The 18,609-nt window shown below is 48.1% G+C and overlaps 1 long non-coding RNA gene across 2 annotated transcripts in view; it reads right to left on the bottom strand.

The window, feature by feature from the left end:
• Positions 1-18,609, bottom strand: part of LOC144096893 (uncharacterized) — a 112,119-nt gene that overhangs the window by 26,577 nt on the left and 66,933 nt on the right. Inside the window, exon 3 of one of the 2 annotated variants that reach the window (XR_013306861.1) lies at positions 17,818-17,964. The exons of the other annotated variant lie outside the window; for it this stretch is intronic. This is a non-coding gene — a long non-coding RNA (uncharacterized LOC144096893). The remainder of the gene's footprint in view (positions 1-17,817; positions 17,965-18,609) is intronic. 2 annotated transcript variants of the gene reach the window in all.

Raw genomic sequence — 18,609 nt, 5'->3', positions numbered from 1 at the left:
AAATATAGGTAGCAGCCAGTGTGCGTCTCCTTTCGGTACACGCTGAAAGATTCATTCCCGTGAAACAAGGACGTCAAGAAATGGCAGTCTGCCGTCCAATTCCTCTTCTATAGTAAACTGAATGGCTCTTTCCAGGTTGTTAAGATGGTCCAGAAACTTGCTCACCACGCCTGTTTGGATGATGCAGAAGCAGTCGTCGATGTAGCGGAAAAATACCCTCGTGAAAGGCTCAAAGGAGGCCAACGCCCGCTGTTCCAGCTTTTCCATGGTGAGATTGGCAGCCGTAATCGAAACTGAGGCGCCCATGGAATCCCGTGTACGTGTTTGTAAAAATTGCCCATGAAAATGAAGACGTGTTCTTTAGGCAGAAGTCTAGAAGCCTGCGCAGGTCCGGTACGTCTATCGGTGATCGTTCTGGCAAAGTAACATCAGCCTCGAGGGAAGTGGTGCAAATTCTGACAGCAAGGTCTATCGGGACGCTCGTGAACAGGGACTTAACGTCAAACGACACCATCACCTCACCTTCATCGATTGAGGTGCTGCGGTTCTTCTCGACAAAGTCGAACGAATTGCGGACGTGACTGGGACTCTGGCCAACGAGCGGAGAAAGGACCAGAGGCTATGCAGGGGGGAGCGAGTGTAATCCACGATGGACAGCTCCGTACCTGTCAATTACTTCATTCATGCACTCTAGCAGTTCTTCATGTGGGATAGAATAATACAAGTCTTTGACGTCAATTGAGAAGGCACGCAACCGTTTGTCCTTCTTGGCCCTCTTACAAACATACCTTGATTCCACTTACGCTGAAATTGATGGGCGTGTTTTTATCCAAAAGAAAGGGATATGCATAGGAGCGTGCATTGCTCCATTGCTCAGCGATTTTTACTTAGCCATGCTAGACAGGACCCTTGAAAATCGTCTCATTAGCTCAAATGCTGAAAAAGTTTTCCGTTTTGTAGATGACTACCTGATTCTGATAAAATCCGATGCGGTGAATTTTGATCAAGAAGTTAATGCCATTCTTTCAGTTTTTTCTGATGTCCTCGCGCCTCTTGAAGTGACACACGAAGTACCTGTTGATGACTGCATAAAATTTCTTGACTTGACCCTGTACTTCACTGTTGCACATATGTGCTGGTCTTTTGAACCTAGGAGCAAAAAGCCGTTGCTTCCGTACAGTTCCTCTCATTCGAAGCTCGTAAAAAGGGGCATTATAGCGTCTTGCTTCAGTAACGCCATGAAAAAATCTTGCACCCACAGGACTGCCAATAATTTTTATTATCAGGTTCAGAGGCTCGTTACTGCAGGATACCCCCTCAACGTCTTAGCAGCTGTAGCGGAGGGGATGCTGAAAAAGTTAAAACTTTCTGCCGCTGTCGACCATAGTACCAGAAGAAAAAATGTGTCTGTGATACCCTACATTCATGTTGTATCGCATAATTTGAAAAGAATTGGTAAGAGAGCCGGAGTAGATGTTGTCTTTTCAGCTCCTGTGAAATTGAGAAGTCTGTGCGCGCGTGTAAATGGCCCCAAAAAGTCAAATAAGGTGAACCCATCTCCACAAAAAAGCATGAGGTAAAATTTGTGAAGTGTGTAGAGAATCTGGTTTATTCGATCCCTTTGAGTTGTGGTGGTGCATATGTTGGACAAACTGGTCGTTGTTTGAACAATAGGCTGAGGGAGCACAAAAATGATGTCAAAAACGCTGCCCGCCACATTGGTGTTCATTGTCGTGATTGTTCGTGCCAGCCTCTGTATGACAAAAGCAGAATTGTTGATAGACACAAAGATCAGCTGACTAGAGAACTTATCGAAGCGTCTGAGATCTTGAAGATGGGTCAGAGGTGCGTAAGCACCCCTTCTGTCGCTATCTTGCAGAAAGAACATGAATTTTTGCACACGTGTTAGCCTTGTGTTATCATATACGTGCCTGGTTGGAGGCATATCTGTCACGGTTCTGTGTGTGTTTTTTCTGTTTTTCTGTTTTTTCAGTGTCCCTAGCGCCTTTATAAGCATGGCTCACTGAATAAAACATTCTGTTGTTAGTCAGCGCTGTGTATCGTCCTTTCTTGTCCTCTGGCCTTCTGCCGTTGCGCTGTTTCACTGGAAATCATGTCAGACCAACGTGCCCATCAGTTATTGTTGTGCAGGGACAAGGGCTTCAAGGACACGAATTTCACAGGAAGCGGGACTAACGGCAACAAAGAATGGGGATTTCTCTTCCTTAAGGGGTTGACCGACAACAATGTGAGCACGGCCTACTCTGGTTCCTGCGCGAAAACAGCTTACATGATTTCTTTAGTATACAGCGAACATAAGTTATGCCGTTATAGCAAGTGTGCGAAATTAGAAAAAAAAAGTTCCACAAGTAATCAGACACGTTTTACTTCGGATTTTTTTATGCTACTCCTGCATGTGTTCCGACTTAAAAGAAGTAAATATTGCTTGTTAGCTCCCTGTCATGTGTCTTGCTTATTGAGCTTGTTCGAGGCTACGGTTAGGGCGCCCCATCTGTACCCCATACGGGCAATTAAATGCGGCTGCCCGAAGTTTAATTACGCTTCGCCTCACTGCACCGCTGGACAGGACCTAATATAAAAAGGAGCGCCGGCAAGCTCGGCTAGAACGAAGAGCAGAGAAAAAGGGGGACGCACATGAGAGGTGCGGTTTCCTGATAAACTGCTAACGGGGTAAATGAATGCAGGCTCCGCCGAAGCAGATTTTTCTCTTCTCATTTTTTTTTTAATGGCACCCAGTGTGAGAGGAAGGCTTGCACGCTCTTGCCCTCTCCACTGTGAAATAATTACGCTCACCAGCTGTGGCAATAAGCCAACTCTTTCGACTCGACGCTGAGCACTGGATCGTCGCTCTCCTGCCCGACGCCGCGTGCACTCGGACGAAGCCTGCAGTCGGTCATTGTTCGCGCTTCTTTGGAGCGGCAGCTGGGTGCCGGGTTGCGTGTCGGCTCATCCTCTGTACTATACCGGACAGCCGCGGAGAGATCGATTCATGGCACATTTATTGGCGCTTGTCGAAACTCAACGATCAACCAAAGTTAGAAAAGCAGAAAAGCATTGCGTCATTTGAGTTTACAGCGTAATTGAAGATATCGAAGTACGACACGATGTTGGAGCTAGTCGGTTCATAGCACGGAGGAAGACTATATAGGAGTGTATACTCCGCTGTATGCGGCGACCAGAAAAGGTCACAAGCCCGCGGCGCCACTATCATGCTGGCGGCGCCTGGCGGCCTGGAAAGAAACTACTGCTGTTTCGGGTTGCCAAGGCAACCGGTCGAGCGTGCTGCTCCCGTTCGGCCGCGCGCGCCTGATTTCTATTGACTCTCGCGCGCTTCTTTACCGCTGGTAGCCCGAAGAGCAACTGGTGCTACGATTCAACCATTTGAGCACAGACACCGACAAGAACGGTTGCTGTTTGACTTAAGGGCGCAGAAATACAACGTCACGGAGTGCCCACTGAAGCAAACACCTGTGCCGTCTGCTTGTCGTCTGCTTTGAGCGCGCGCCGGAGCCGCCTGCCTGGGCGCTGCATTTTTTTTTTTTTTGCTGCTGCTGCTGCTGCTGCTGCTTGCTGCTGCTGCTGCTTCTACGAGTTGCCGCATGGCGCTACCACTGCATGCGACAAAGTCGGCGCATACAATTGTGACTTTATCTGGTCGCCTGCGCTCGCTCGCGCTGACGGGAGTTTCACCTCCTATATTGTCTCGCTCCGTGGTTCATAGTGATTTAAAAAAAAGAAACTGAGCGGAGAAGATGTCGATTAGGGATGGCAGGAGGCGCGCAGGAAGGTTGCATTCTTGTCCTTCCTCCTTCTCTTCATTTGTTTCCTTGCATTCTTCTATAGAGCACACGTCTATGTCTTACTCGTGCAAATGAATAGTTAATTAGTTGGGTGGCTTTGCCTCCTAGTTCCCTCTTTTCGCAAGTGGTTTCTGCGCTGGCACGCAAAAGGGTTCCGGCACGGCTTACGCTCGAGAACATCAATCTCGAAACACTCCTCTCCCTTCCACGTCTACCGACTCACCTCAGAGGTGGCTTAAATCATGTTTCGAGGGTGCGCTTCGCATGCTGGGCATGTTTGATGCTGAGCCCCGCCGGGTATACCCACCGGTTTCTAATGGGACAAGCTTACCACCGTCCCGGGGCTCGTTTTCTCGGGGTTGAAGTAATCCTGAGGAACTGAAGCTTGGTTTTTTTTTTTTTTTTGGGGGGGGGGGGGACAGGAAATGGCGCAGTATCTGTCTCATATATCGTTGGACACCTGAACCGCGCCGTAAGGGAAAGGATAAAGGAGAGACTGAGAGAAGACAGGAAGAAAGAAGTAACGTAGTGGAGGTCTCCGGAATAATTTCGACCACCTGGGAATCTTTAGCGTCCACTGACGTCGCACAGCACACGGGCGCCTTTTCGTTTCGCCTCCATCGAAACGCGGCCGCCGCGGTCGGGTTCGAATCCGGGTGCTCCTGATCAGTAGCCGAGCGCCCTAACCACTGAGCCACCGAGGCGGGTAGGGAAATGTGTCGGCGATCTCACTTTGAGTACACAAGAGAGCCAAATACCGTGGCGAGGTTTGGTGAAAGCCGCCTATGCGTTAAAAAAAAAAAAAACTCATTGTCATCACCTTATTTCTACCGACTACTGCTTTCTTCGCTTCGCAGTAGATTCATGCGTATGCGGCACTTCTTTCAGCGCGCTGATCAGGGTGACCGCATTTTCCTGTTAAAGAGGACCGTGCCGTTCCCGCCGCCTAGAGGACCCAGCAGCTCACTGTCCCGAAGTAGAGGCGCCTTCGAGAGGACCCTGGCTTTCGTGCCGCCGAAGCTCAAGCTCGTCGTCGCCGCCGCCGAGAGGGCCCTGCCGCCCGTGCCGCCGAAGCAGACAGAGCTGCGCGCAGATTTCGCGCTAGGGAGCACCGTAATCGCTGAGGATAAAACTCCACCCAATACCACAAGTCACTACCACAGGTAAGGCGCTTTTGCTGTTTAACTCTGATCTGCCCTGTTCAGTTATGGCTATAAACGGTCTTAGTGACGGCTATTCTAATTGTGCCCGATAAGCGAGTGCATTTAAAGGTACGGCGAGTCGTGTCACTGCCAGGGCGTCTGCAGTGAGTTCACCTGAAAGTATTCCAAATCTAAAGAATCCACCGAGTCGCAGATGGCTACAACGAGATAACGAATGATGCGCGTCTGATCACGGGTTGGAGTTTGGTTTATGGTTTGGTTTATGGGGGTTTAACGTCCCAAAGCGACCCAGGCTATGAGGAACGCCGTAGCGAAGGTCTCCGGAAATTCCGACCACCTGGGGTTCTTTAACGTGCACTGACATCGCACAGCACACGGACCTCAAGAATTTCGCCTCCATCGAAATTCGACCGCAGCGACCGGGATCGAACCCGCGACTTGCGCGTCAGCAGCCGAGCGTCATAACCACTGAGCCACCGTGGCAGCTCACGGGTTGGAGTATTCTCTCGATTGTCCGCACTGTTTCAAATGACGTAGAGCGAAATGGAGGAGCTTTGCATTGCATTCCGCGGAGACAACTCAAGCTAGATGTCTTTATTGCTGATACAATAATATAATCCGGTTAAAGGTAACGTAAGTTACTCTCCACAAGTCGTTTTTAGCGTGAAAATTTCAGTTTGCCCCACTAAAAATCACAGAATAAAAAATAAAGGAAGCTGCGTGAGTCCTCCCTGTGAAAGTGCATGCGCTGCTGCTGCATTGATTTCCCTTTCCGTGCGTGACGAACGCAAACTTGCGTTTCGCGAAGTCGCCATGGAGACTAATGCAGAAACAATTGCGCTCCCGACACGCCTGAGTGCAAATCTATGCGCTTTAGTTGCCTTCTGCCGCTTGGCGCAGACGTCGCAGGTGGAAGACGAATGATCAGATACTGCTTTAGTGGGGACCTATTAATTCTGAGCAGCGTCCGAACGAGGTCCGAGAATAAGACGCGGCGAGTAATCAGTATCACTTGTGCTATCACGTTCTCTCTTCTGGGCCCTCAAAAGACGGCGCAGCAGCTTAAAGGAACGCTGAGTAGAATTTGAATACCATATTGTAAGGATAATTATGCTACTTTCACTGAAAACAAACTTATCTCAGGCTATAAGAGCGAAAAAAAAAAACGAAATAAAGTGGTCGGCATCACTGGTCGACTTCCCCAGTAAACATGGATGCATCGGCATGCGGTGATTTCAATCGCATAATCCGGAGGCTAGGCTGCAGGCCTCTTCGCTCGCAAATGCTGATCACGGACTCCATTTCGGTGTAAAGTTTGAATCGAGGAGCGAGAAAAATTAAGCCACGGAATTACGCTGCTTTTTCTGGCAAGCAAACGTTGAAAACAGTGAAGGAATGATAGAATCGATTGCTGTTAAGACCGAGGATCGGATGCAGCTGTCACATAACAGCAAGCAGCCGAACGACTTCTGAAGGGGAAAGTTCAGAGAGGCCAACAGGAACGCAGACATGTTGGTGCTGAAAATTTCGCAGGTAAAGAAAGTAAACAGAAAATTCACCAAATTGAAGCAGAATGAAATCTTGAAATCACAGGGCAGTTTCAGGGAATTGCGCTGATCGGCCCGAGAAAGAACGTAGTCAGGCCCGTAAAGACGAAACAAAGTGCCGTTACCCAACGTTTTCCCGCAGCGGCCTATTTGATATCCACACGCTTAGACAACCGTGAAATGAGCCTGTCATTCTGATTTGTGCACGAGTTTATTTTTGGCACTAAAACCTCGATACCCTGAAAACCCATTTTTTGTATTTCTTCAGGGCGACATCTACAATACTGAAAACTTGAAATATATCCCCTTTTCTCGTCATAAAGCTGCAGTGTGAGTAGCTTGGATTGATTGTGGTGCGTGTCCCGATAGAATGACCATCCATTACGCCGGCCGGCAAGAGCCTCGCTGCCTCTCCCACGTAGACACAAATAGTGCGACAGAGTCCTCCTCGAGTGGAGGAGCGGCGCGAAGCATCGTTTCAAGTTGTAGGCCAAATGACCCAGTGACGTCCCGCTTCTTTTTATTCGGTACGAAGGTGCGAAACGAACTGCTGAGACTAGTGTATCGGCGCACAGCTAGTGGACGGGCACCTTCACACACACTAATGCTATTTTGCCTCGGGGCGAAAAGGCGAGGAGTATGGGCTGCACGAAAAGCCCTCGTCGTCGCTTCGGTGAGCACTGCTCCCATTGAACGTGTCTAGACTGCGTAGATCCGCCACCAGGCGGTGGGGCGAGCGCACCTCTTTCTTTCACAACGCGGCGCCACCGGTGACAGCCTGGTTCGCACTTGTTGCCTTTGCTACGCCTGCAAGAAACTGACTCACTTCTATTAGTTTTGATTGCGCATTACTTTGTTGCGTCAGTTGCTTTAACAGAGAACGTCGTTTAAGGGCCAGACTCATTGCTTGCAATATTGTACGGTTAGGTTGACCTTGATAACTATATATCTGATTTACCAGTGATAACAATTTTTCAAGCCCCATTCTCACAATATTTTACAATTTCCTTTAAAATCCCGTTTTCTTTTATATCCTCTACTTCTCAAACAACAGAGACGCCGACTAGTAAAATAAAATTTGAAGTCGACGTTTCGCCGCCCAGAGCGGGGGCATTGTTCACAATGCAGTCACACCAAAAAGGTTTGTATTTAAAAGCTAGAGTAATCGCCGCGTGGATCACGCGTAATTCGGGTTCAAGATTACCCTAGTTATGATCAAGCGTGCGTGACGTTGTCTATATCACCAGAGATTCGAGATGAAGCAGTGATGCTCTCAGGTTTTCTTCGTTCTTGCCTTTTCCAAATCACTTTTGTGATTTTGCGCTACTGCGGGCTCTGCCACGGCGTTATTGCGATTATTTTCATTCGACATATCACGAGCATGTTGTTGCAAGATATTCTTGTATTATAAGTTATATTATTATATAGCGATGCAAAAACCTTAAAAGCAAGACTTTGCTGAACATCCGAGGAACAGATTATTACCTTCAATATTTCTATAGCGGTGCCATAAAAGATTCCAACATTCAAATTTTTGTCCAGAAAAGCTGGACTTGAGGTTTTTCAATGTCCTCCGCCATTAAGAGGCAGAAATTGGAGGGGACACTTAAGCTCCGCCTCAAGGGTATCACGTGATAGCCTTAGTGGGTTAGCGCCCATGCATATGGACTTCGCCATCCTCTACTTTACGATCATAGAAGTCCTCATACCACTCCCGGCGAAGTGGCGCAGAGGTTAAGCGACCACATTTGCTCCATCTGGCCAACTTCTCGCGACCAATCATCAATTTACTGTCCCCTGCCATGCTGGTCAGTTTGCTCACAATGCGGTAGGCAGGTTGTGATGACGTCGCAAGGTCACGTGACCCAGGTTGCTTCTCCTGTATGGGCAAGATCGTGCGAGAGAACTGCAAAACAAGACGGCCCGAAAGACTAAGGCAAAGAAGGCGCACAAAACGACAGCCCCGGCGCCACTTGAGTTGCTAGTGGTCCTGTCCTTTCGTTCGCCTCTTCTGTCGTCTTCGTCTGTCGCGCCGTCTTGTTCTGCAACTCTCCGGAGATTTTTCGCCCTCAACACCATCACCGACACCGGATTTTCTACGCAACGGGAGCCTAACGCCATACCGCGTTAATATCACGTTGTATCATATCATATACCAGGCTATACCGTACCGTACCGTACTGTAGAGCGAACTCTGTGAGGCATGGAAGAATAGCCAATAAAGAGCGGAGGAAGCGAGGTTCAGCTATTTTCAGTTACAGCCATGCGGCATCTTTTGCTCGTCTTCTCTGCATGCATAAATCTTGTCCGCCTGGGCGCTCGCCTGTCAGGGAGCTATCGCTGAACGCCTCCGAAAGGGTGTGCCGCCGCTTAGAGCGGATTTCCCCTAGCGCGTTTGTCAAAGCGGATTACGCCTCCACCCACCGTGGTACGTACGCGCTTTTTGTGCGCTTGTATTCTTTGAAGATGCCCTATTTTTCAAACACGGTTATATCACCGAACGCGCGACAGATTGAAAGGGAGCGCTCCGCGCAACCAATACGAGGAAGGCTCTTTCCCTAATGCGATGCGCTCGAATTATGTCGCGTGTGAAATAAGCGTGAGCTTACAGAACATTCCACACCTGACAAGACGCTTGATTCCAGAAGAGGAAGCCTTGAGAAGCAATGAGCAAGAATGACTGCATCATTGCGCGTCACTGTAGACGAAGGTACTACCTGAAAATGCAAAAAAGCAGTTGATATTTCGTAAGACACTAAAAGCCACTGCTCCTTTGTCGAAAAGAGCTTTCATGAAGTCATCCTCGTCTTGTCGCCTAACGAGTGTAGTGTCTGCGTTCTACTTCTGACGTTGGAAACTTTACCTCCAACCCCTTGAACCTGTTTGCGTCCGCGTCAGTAAAAATGTTTTCATAGAACTTTAGTTATCACCACCAATTTATCAGTGTGGGAAGTGTTTTTTTTTTTCCGGTGCTTTTGTTTCGCCTGAACTTTTAACTTCTCCGCCAAGCTGCAACGACGTGGGTGCTCTTCGGGTGTGGGCTGGCGTATGTATATGTCGGCAGTGACCTTTGATTTCACCGTGACATCCCTCACCCCCCCCCCCCCCCCCCCCCCCCCCCCACCAACACACACTACAGTCCGCCGCTTCCTTTGCTTTGGCCCGTTTCTTGAGGATTTAAAGGTTAAATTATTTTAGCTGTAACGGCACAGAAGTGAGAGTTTTATTGGCATTCGGCCGTCGTGGAAGGAGGCTATAAGTTTTATTCATGGGCAATAACAACCTTCAGCTTTCAGGCAACGCTTTCGCGTACTCATGGATGCTGGTGGTACTGCCCATGTAGAAACATCGTACGCTGATTGACTGTAACCTCTCGAAGACGGCAAGAAGGGGTGTTGCCACTCAGCGCGTTTGGTTCGGCGTAATTAAGTCGTGTCGCTGTACAATGGCGAATGCGCTGGTGAGCGTCTTCTGCGCCTTTCCTTTTTTGTTTGCCCCTCTTCTAGTTTTCGCACCGACATCTTCACAACAGTGCAATACAGTACGTGCAAGGTTTCAATCGCAGTGGTCCTGGCTTCTAAAAGGCAGGCTGTCTCACATAAACATGCGGTTCTATGAGGCAGTCCTTGCGGAGAAAAAAAAAGCCAGCCTGGAAGCTAACAGAACTTTAAAAAAAACGTCTGAAAAACGAATTGATCCTGCTTGCGCACAAAAATTGTTTAGGAACCGAGAAAGTCTGCAGACATTACAGGAGAAAAAAAAACACGCTACTTTAGTCGAACAACACCTTCTTGAATGACTGAAAAGGAAAATGGCGCAAACACAGGACGAGGTAGAGATTAATGGCACAGGCGCTGTGTCTGGTCCTGGGTTTGGGCTGTCCCCTTTTCAGTAATGCTACACCAACCAGCCCGCAGCAGCGCCCTCACGTTGTTGAATGACAATGCCGCGTCTCTTCCACTCTCGCCTCTGCACACATTTTTGTGGCTTGAGCAGCTCACGCCGCGGTGGCTCAGTGTTTATGGCGCTCGGCTGCTGACCCGAAAGACTCGGGGTCGATCCCGGATGTGGCGGTCGCATTTCGATGCAGGCGAAATGTCAGTGGCCCGTTGACTGAGCGATGTCAGTGGACGTTAAGAACCCCAGGTGGTATAAACTTCTTGATCCTTCAACTACGGTGTCTCTCATAGGCTGAGTCACTTTCAGACGTTTAACCCCATAAACGCAGTTCAGGTACCCCTAACTATTTCTCTTCTACGGGAAAGAAAGCAATATGGTAAAAGAAAGCAGCGCGAAAAAAACACAAGGACGAACAGAAGTGGACAGGACAGGGCGCTGACTACCAACACATTTATTCCGAAAGATGAGCAGCTTATATAACGCAGTCCAACACCCACGTGACCAAGAAAATAGCAAACGCGTTCAACTATCTAATACAAAAAAAAACAAAGCGAAGTACACAATATCAAAGTGATACATATCTGGGTAACGCAAAGTCAGCCAAGAACCGATAAAACCGAGAGGACCACGACGAACCGTAAGGTGCACGCATGGAAAATGATCAGTCAGCGACCTTTGCCGCCAATGCAGCACGAGGCAAAACGAAGACGACAATAACAAAATAGTCACCGAACAATAAGTAAAAGTCGAAGCTAAAAGCAGGGTCGGGGCCTAACGCATAACAAAACAATACAAAACGCAACGCAAAAGCTGAGTCAACCGTTCACAGTCAAACTGAGTAAAAAAAGTTGAAAGTTCTCTAGAACAAGAATTAAAAGCAGACGTGATTAAAAAAGACGTGTTTACAGTGGGCCTAGAAAACTGGACTCCTTGTCTGTAAGTAAAATTGAAGGCGTGCTGACGCACTTGTCTCCAGCTTTGGCTATCATCCTTGCCTCAATGATGACCCTTTCAATTTCTGTCCGCGCCCGTGCTCTGACAACCGTGCGCGTGAAACATAGTTCGCACCCTTTGCAAGACTTGCAATGGTCGTCCAGGTGCCCGCCGCTTTTGTTACGGACCCTCCGGCGGTGTTCAAACAATCTCTCGTTGAGACACCTGCCGGTTTGCCCAATATACACGCGTCCACACTTCAAGGGAATCTCGTAAATGACACATGTAGCACAATGTGTGAGCGGTTCTACATGTCTAATAGGGCAAACCTTTTTCTTTTGCTTTGTCAGCAGTGTACACACTCGTGACAATTTGCGCGGGGCTGAGAAGACAAGGTTTACGTTGTTTCTTTTTGCAACCTTCTTTAAATTGTGAGACAGCTTGTGAAGATACGGGATGACGGCCAAGGGAGGTCGTTTGGCCTGTTCTAGCTTGCCTGCGTCTTTGCCTTGCACTTTCAATTTTTGGAGAAGAGTCTCTAAAACGCTACTCACTAGTGTTGGTGAGTAGCCAGCACTGTAAAGACGTTGGACTTGGTTGTTAACACTGCTCTGCATCGTATGGGGACAGCTTTTTGTGAGCGCTGCCTGGATGGCAGAAGAAACAATGCCTCGCTTGATCAATTTCGAGTGAGCGCTGTCATGCGGAAGAAGACCTTTCTTAGAGCGAGGGTTGTACGTCCAACAGAGGTGGGTTTGTTCAAAACTAAAAAGTACGTCCAAAAACTGAACATCCTTGCCTCTCGGCGGTTCACAGGTAAAGTTCAGTCCCCCAAAATGGGATTTGAAAAGGGCGACAATTCTTTTCTAGCGCTACCTCAGCCTTCTCCTTGTACAAGTGGTCAGGGAGGATGACAAATCCGCCTTCTTTGTCGCTTTGCAGAGCCATAAGGTTTCCCTCCTTGAGGCGTTTAGCAATGGACACGATGGGGGGCTTAGCATGCGTGAGCGAGGCCCCACAGCGACGTAGAACATCGACGCCATCCGCAATGACTCGTGCCTTGTCTTGCTCTGGTACTCGTTTTGCCATCTGCCGCACCATAGCCAGGAGCTGGTACTTGTTTGAAGGTGGTTGAAAGCTGAATTTGGGACCCTTCTGTAGGACCCTTCTGTACAAGGAGAAGGCTGAGGTAGCGCTAAAAAAGAATTTCAAGAAGGTTCAATTCCGCCCTAGCAGACAGAAAACTTTGGCTTTGAAGCTACTGACAAGTTTCTATCTCGATAGAATAAGATCATCGGCAGAAAAGGCCCGAGACTGCTTCTTGGAAGTCTTCTTCACAGGCAAAACCCATAAGCCTGACTGCCCTCTGAGGACCTTCATCTCGGAAAAAGGTACGTGGCAGGCTGAAGTTGGTGCCTACCTACAACGCCACTTGAATGGCCTACCTTTAGATGACCCTTTTCTGGTAAGGAACTCGTCAGAGGTGTTACAGCGATTCAAAGGCAGTTCAGACGCTACGACTGGCTTTACAATTGACGTTGAAGACTTGTTTTATTCCGTTCCGCATGGTGGTCTATACGCAGCGGTGCGCGACGTGATCCAACAGTCGGGTGAAGTGCGTTTCCAGAACAGCTCGGGTGTGAGCAGCGACAATTTCCTTCGCCTTCTTCAGTTCTACCTTGAATCTACTGTTGTTCAGTACAGCGGTCAGTACTTCGTGCAAAAGAATGGCGTATGCATCGGGTCATCAATCGCGCCAGTCCTGTGTGATATCTACCTGGCGGCAGCCGATAAGCGCATTAGCCAGGTTCTCCCGGGTGATGTGGTCCATTCGGTCTTCCGGTATGTGGATGATTTTATGATCGTTTTCAGAAGTTGCCCACCTGGTTCTGTGGAGCGTGTCATTCTTGAAATTGTCGCCCTTTTCAAATCCCATTTTGGGGGTCTGAACTTTACCTGTGAACCGCCGAGAGGCAAGGATGTTCAGTTTTTGGACGTACTTTTTAGTTTTGAACAAACCCACCTCTGTTGGACGTACAACCCTCGCTCTAAGAAAGGTCTTCTTCCGCATGACAGCGCTCACTCGAAATTGATCAAGCGAGGCATTGTTTCTTCTGCCATCCAGGCAGCGCTCACAAAAAGCTGTCCCCATACGATGCAGAGCAGTGTTAACAACCAAGTCCAACGTCTTTACAGTGCTGGCTACTCACCAACACTAGTGAGTAGCGTTTTAGAGACTCTTCTCCAAAAATAGAAAGTGCAAGGCAAAGACGCAGGCAAGCTAGAACAGGCCAAACGACCTCCCTTGGCCGTCATCCCGTATCTTCACAAGCTGTCTCACAATTTAAAGAAGGTTGCAAAAAGAAACAACGTAAACCTTGTCTTCTCAGCCCCGCGCAAATTGTCACGAGTGTGTACACTGCTGACAAAGCAAAAGAAAAAGGTTTGCCCTATTAGACATGTAGAACCACTCACACATTGTGCAACCTGTGTCATTTACGAGATTCCCTTGAAGTGTGGTCGCGTGTATATTGGGCAAACCGGCAGGTGTTTCAACGAGAGATTGTTTGAACACCGCCGGAGGGTCCGTAACAAAAGCGGCGGGCACCTGGACGACCATTGCAAGTCTTGCAAAGGGTGCGAACCATGTTACACGCGCACGGTTGTCAGAGCACGGGCGCGGACAGAAATTGAAAGGGTCATCATTGAGGCAAGGATGATAGCCAAAGCTGGAGACAAGTGCGCCAGCACGCCTTCAATTTTACTTACTGACAAGGAGTCCAGTTTTCTAGGCCCACTATAAACACGCCTTTTTTTAATCACGTCTGCTTTTAATTCTTGTTCTAGAGAACTTTCAACTTTTTTTACTCAGTTTGACTGTGAACGATTGACTCAGCTTTTGCGTTGCGTTTTGTATTGTTTTGTTATGCGTTAGGCCCCGACCCTGCTTTTAGCTTCGACTATTACTTAGTGTTCGGTGACAATATTGCTATTTTCGTTTTCGTTTTGCCTCGTGCTGCATTGGCGGCAAAGTTCGCTGACTGATCATTTTCCATGCGTGCACCTTACGGTTCGTCGTGGTCCTCTCGGTTTTATCGGTTCTTGGCTGACTTTGCGTTACCCAGATATGTATCACTTTGATATTGTGTACTTCGCTTTGTTTTTTTTTGTATTAGATAGTTGAACGCGTTTGCTATTTTCTTGGTCACGTGGGTGTTGGACTGCGTTATATAAGCTGCTCATCTTTCGGAATAAATGTGTTGGTAGTCAGCGCCCTGTTCGTCCTTGTGTTTTTTTCGCGCTGCTTTCTTTTACCATGTTCACTGACCAACAAGCCCAAACAGCCGCGTTAGTTCTTAAGAAAGCAATATTTTGTAGGTGTCAGCCAATTTTTTTGGTCGCAATACCATAGGGTTTAAAATTTAACGCAATACGCTTAGATTAAGCCGATTACGCACGCATTTAATTAATTTGGGCTCTTTGAGTGCTCCTTGCGTCAATATTAAACTTTTCAAATCAAATCAAATCAAATCTTTATTTTTCATCAGGTGCTACAGATGGAGGGGCTACGGAAAAAAAGCTGCCACTTGGCGGCTTGACGAGTCCGCAGCCCCATATATAAGGCAGCGTCTAGGCGGCACCAGAGAATAAACAAGCGATAAACAAATCAAGACACTCGATCAAGACAAAATAAAAGAAAAAGTCCTGAGGCAGATAAAACAAACACTGTCAGCACCAAAGAATGAACAAGCGATAAGCATATCAAGACACTTGATCAATGCAGATCGCGAAATCAAGGTATTAAAAATAATTATTATAAAACTTGCGAATATATGCTTGTACGATTGCAGACAAGAACTTTACAGAAACTTTACAGTATAAAATGTGTCTTCCTATACAATATAATATAGTTATGAAAACATGAATGGTCTAGCCCGTATAGTTTTCTAGCTAGAAAGCAATAACGTTAGGCTTACAGTAAGGCAGGCTATTGGGCTAAAGAGATGGGCGGGCCCTTCGCACTTGCGACGGTGTCAAGTTCAGCCAAAATAATACGGAAAACCCTACAAATTATAAAATTAAAGCAGCGCGAACAAAGGCGAAATGAAGAAATGACTCCCCTGTCCCTTCTTCGTTTCGCCTTCATTCCCGCTGCTTTACTTGCGTGACCAACTAGCCCAGCAAAAAGTTCTACTTGAACCTTACAAATGAGACAGACAATATGCTCTCTTCAAAACGAGCGCTCACTTCAGCAAGAACAGGCCCAAACAAGGAACTAGCTCAGGCACTAGACGGTCGCCAAAACGAACCGTGGGTGCAGATGAATCACGAGACCGGCCGCGTTCCATGGCAAGGCGGCCATTCTCAAATTGTACCCTCAGCTCCTCTCACAGGAGGACAAAAATCACAGCCACGGGAAAAATAGGCAAACCGAGGTCAAAAATAAAATGTAGCTTTATAGCAGTGCACAACGACAGGCAGGGGCCGCAAACGTATACGACGGCGCTACGTTTCCAGCGAAGAAGTTTCAAGGAAGAAGAAGAATGCTACCAAAGCTGAAACTCACGAAGCATCGCAAGCAACAACAACAATCTGAAGACGCAGGGCAGCATGCAGGCGAAGGCAGCGAACTTCTGAAATTTCGGCAGCAGTGGCGTCAGCACGAGTTTCTTCGCACTCCTTTTATGTTCTGAGGAGAAGCCTAAACGCCGTCGCGTCTTTAATCGGTGATTACATCACCATTTCAAATTCTTGCGCAAAACTATACTTTGCATGCTTTGCCTAGAAGCTTCATAGATTCCAATTCTTGAGTAACCTCGAACTCCCAGGAGACCATTTCACCTTCCCTTTACCATCCGCTGACATCGCACATCGCAAGTTCTTTTCAACACCGCCTTCATGGAAACGCGGCTGCCGCGACTCCAATCGGCGGCGATCTTGTTGTCAGCGCCCAAGTCACGAGCCACTGCGACGAATATGCCACGTAGAGAAGTGGGATAGGTCATGGTCACCCTTCATATTGTTCCATGTCCTATTTATTTCTGCAGTTGCTCTCTTTCAATTACTAGCTGCTACCTAATTAAGCATTCAGCAGAAAGGAGAAAGGGAAAAAGCATTTACTCAGTCCCTTTTAGATCAGGCGGTGTCCTTAGTCCAGCGCTGGCTCGACTGTCGTTATGCGGCCCACCTGCTCATTCAACCGTTGCTGGTGCTACGAGTCTGATCTTGAGAGAGCAGCCTTGAAAGCGGAGGAGGAGAGAGAGAATAAACATTTATGTGTAAAAAGTAGACCGGAGCAGATTGCGGGTGGGGTCCTCAGACCAAGACTCCAGTCCATGGCTTCCGCCGACGCTTTGGCGATGGCGACTAGCGCCCCCTGGTCTTCCAGTGTTCCGCTGGCCAGCGTCACCTCCCACTGCTCCAGCGCCGCGTTGTGCGGCTTTAAGTGGTTCGGCTTAGCTGAGCATGCCCATGTAATGTGCGTGAATGTGGGAATTTCGCCACACCGAGGACATGTATCTGCGTATAAAGTTGGGCGAATGCAGTGTAGGTGGTGAAGATTAGAGACAATGAGTGTTTGGATTAGTCTTAGATCGTAGGAGTAGCCGGGGAAAGTTGCTCATGTGGCGTGTGGTAGAGGCGCCTATTTAGGTGTAGGATCCTCAGGCGGGTTAAGAAATGGGTTTAGAGGGAGTAGAGGGTAAAGTCATTGTGCCCCGCTCGGTAGGTATAATTTTTCGTGCTTTCTATATACTCATAATAACCGGAGACTAACAAGGAATTCACGCAATGCTTGAGTTTTAAGAAAGCAACGCCTGACGAAACTAAGTCTCCTGCAATACTCTCTTCTTTCTTCCTTATAATAATCCACGTCAAGCCGCAATTAGATGGAAACTATTTTTTTTTGTCGTATTTCTGCACGAATCTATCTGGCTAGTACCGTCGAATGGTTGTTTTGTCTAATGAAGATGCCTTTGTAACGTGGGTCCGGCCGCAGTGACGCTGCGGGCCGGTTCTTCGTCGGAAGTGGAATATTTAAGTTTTAGATAAAAGAATTGGTGCGACATTTGACGAGAACATAGACAGGGCGCCGCTGAATGCGAAAATAATGGTCGAAGCCCTTACGCGCCACCGTCGCCGCCACGTGGTCATGCAGTGCTGGCTCGCACAGCCGCTCGATCAACGTTTTGCAATGCTGCCCCGAGACAGCGAGCAACCGCCGACTGAAAGTGATCCACGCGTCGACCGATGCCGACTGCGGGTACAGGCCTGCCAAGCGCAACAGGACGCAACGTGAGCAACATGCATCGGCATTCCGATCGGAGGCTGGCAGAGATTTCATTTCCGCTCCTACCGGCACTGTTTGTCGTCTCGACTCGGACGCGTCCTGTGCGAAGCAGCAGCGCCGTGTTTGCATGGGGTGGGAAGTACGCATTCCGAGCACGTACTGACCCACAACCTCGGAATCCTCGTGTGTTGTGAATCGTACGCATGGCGTGGGAAAACAAGTTACGCTGCTTCAGCCACTGGAAACAAAGACGCACTGCAGCTGAATCAGGGAAGTCCCCGTGGGAGAAGCAAGGAAAGAAGGTCGAAAGCCTGCAACAAAGAAGGAAGCGCAATGCAGGAACAAATTCGCGTGTGGAAGGCAAAGCACTACGATGAACGAAACCGGCATGTTTTCCCGGGTTAACTCACTTGAGACAAATTAAACCTTTTCATTGACGCGATTTCGCATGCCCAGCGTCAAGTTTTTCATGACTCTGCGGCTTTAGTGTTGTCGGTGAACGACGCGCACCGCGCGCCTGCACAAAGATGCTTGGCACGCAGTCGAACCACTTCACAGTTGCTTTACGCACTTCGGCGACCATAAACAGCAGTCCTCACATCGCAACTTACACAGATCTGAACAAAATTTAATAACCATGTGCATTACCGACGGTGTTTACTCGTATTTTGTGCATCGTGTGACTGCATCCGGTTGGATATGCGTTTCGGTGTTAATAGAAATAGTTTTTTTTTTTCGTAGGTTTGAGGCTGTCATTTACAGTGATCATCTGCAATATGTTTGTTTTGAACGACTGCCATTCAGAGAAACCAAATTTAGTTTGTCTTGGTGTACCCAGCCTATTCACACAAGGAGAACGTTTTAACCGCATTACTTTTCTTTATTGCAATTATTTGTTAGAACGAATTTATACGAGGATAATTTCTTCCCGAGAACAGCAACGGAGCGGAACTGCT

This window comes from Amblyomma americanum, chromosome 7 (genome assembly GCF_052857255.1).
Source record: "Amblyomma americanum isolate KBUSLIRL-KWMA chromosome 7, ASM5285725v1, whole genome shotgun sequence".
In the NCBI taxonomy this organism is placed as follows: Eukaryota; Metazoa; Arthropoda; class Arachnida; order Ixodida; family Ixodidae; genus Amblyomma; species Amblyomma americanum.
This window is presented reverse-complemented; position numbering and strand designations above follow the sequence as displayed.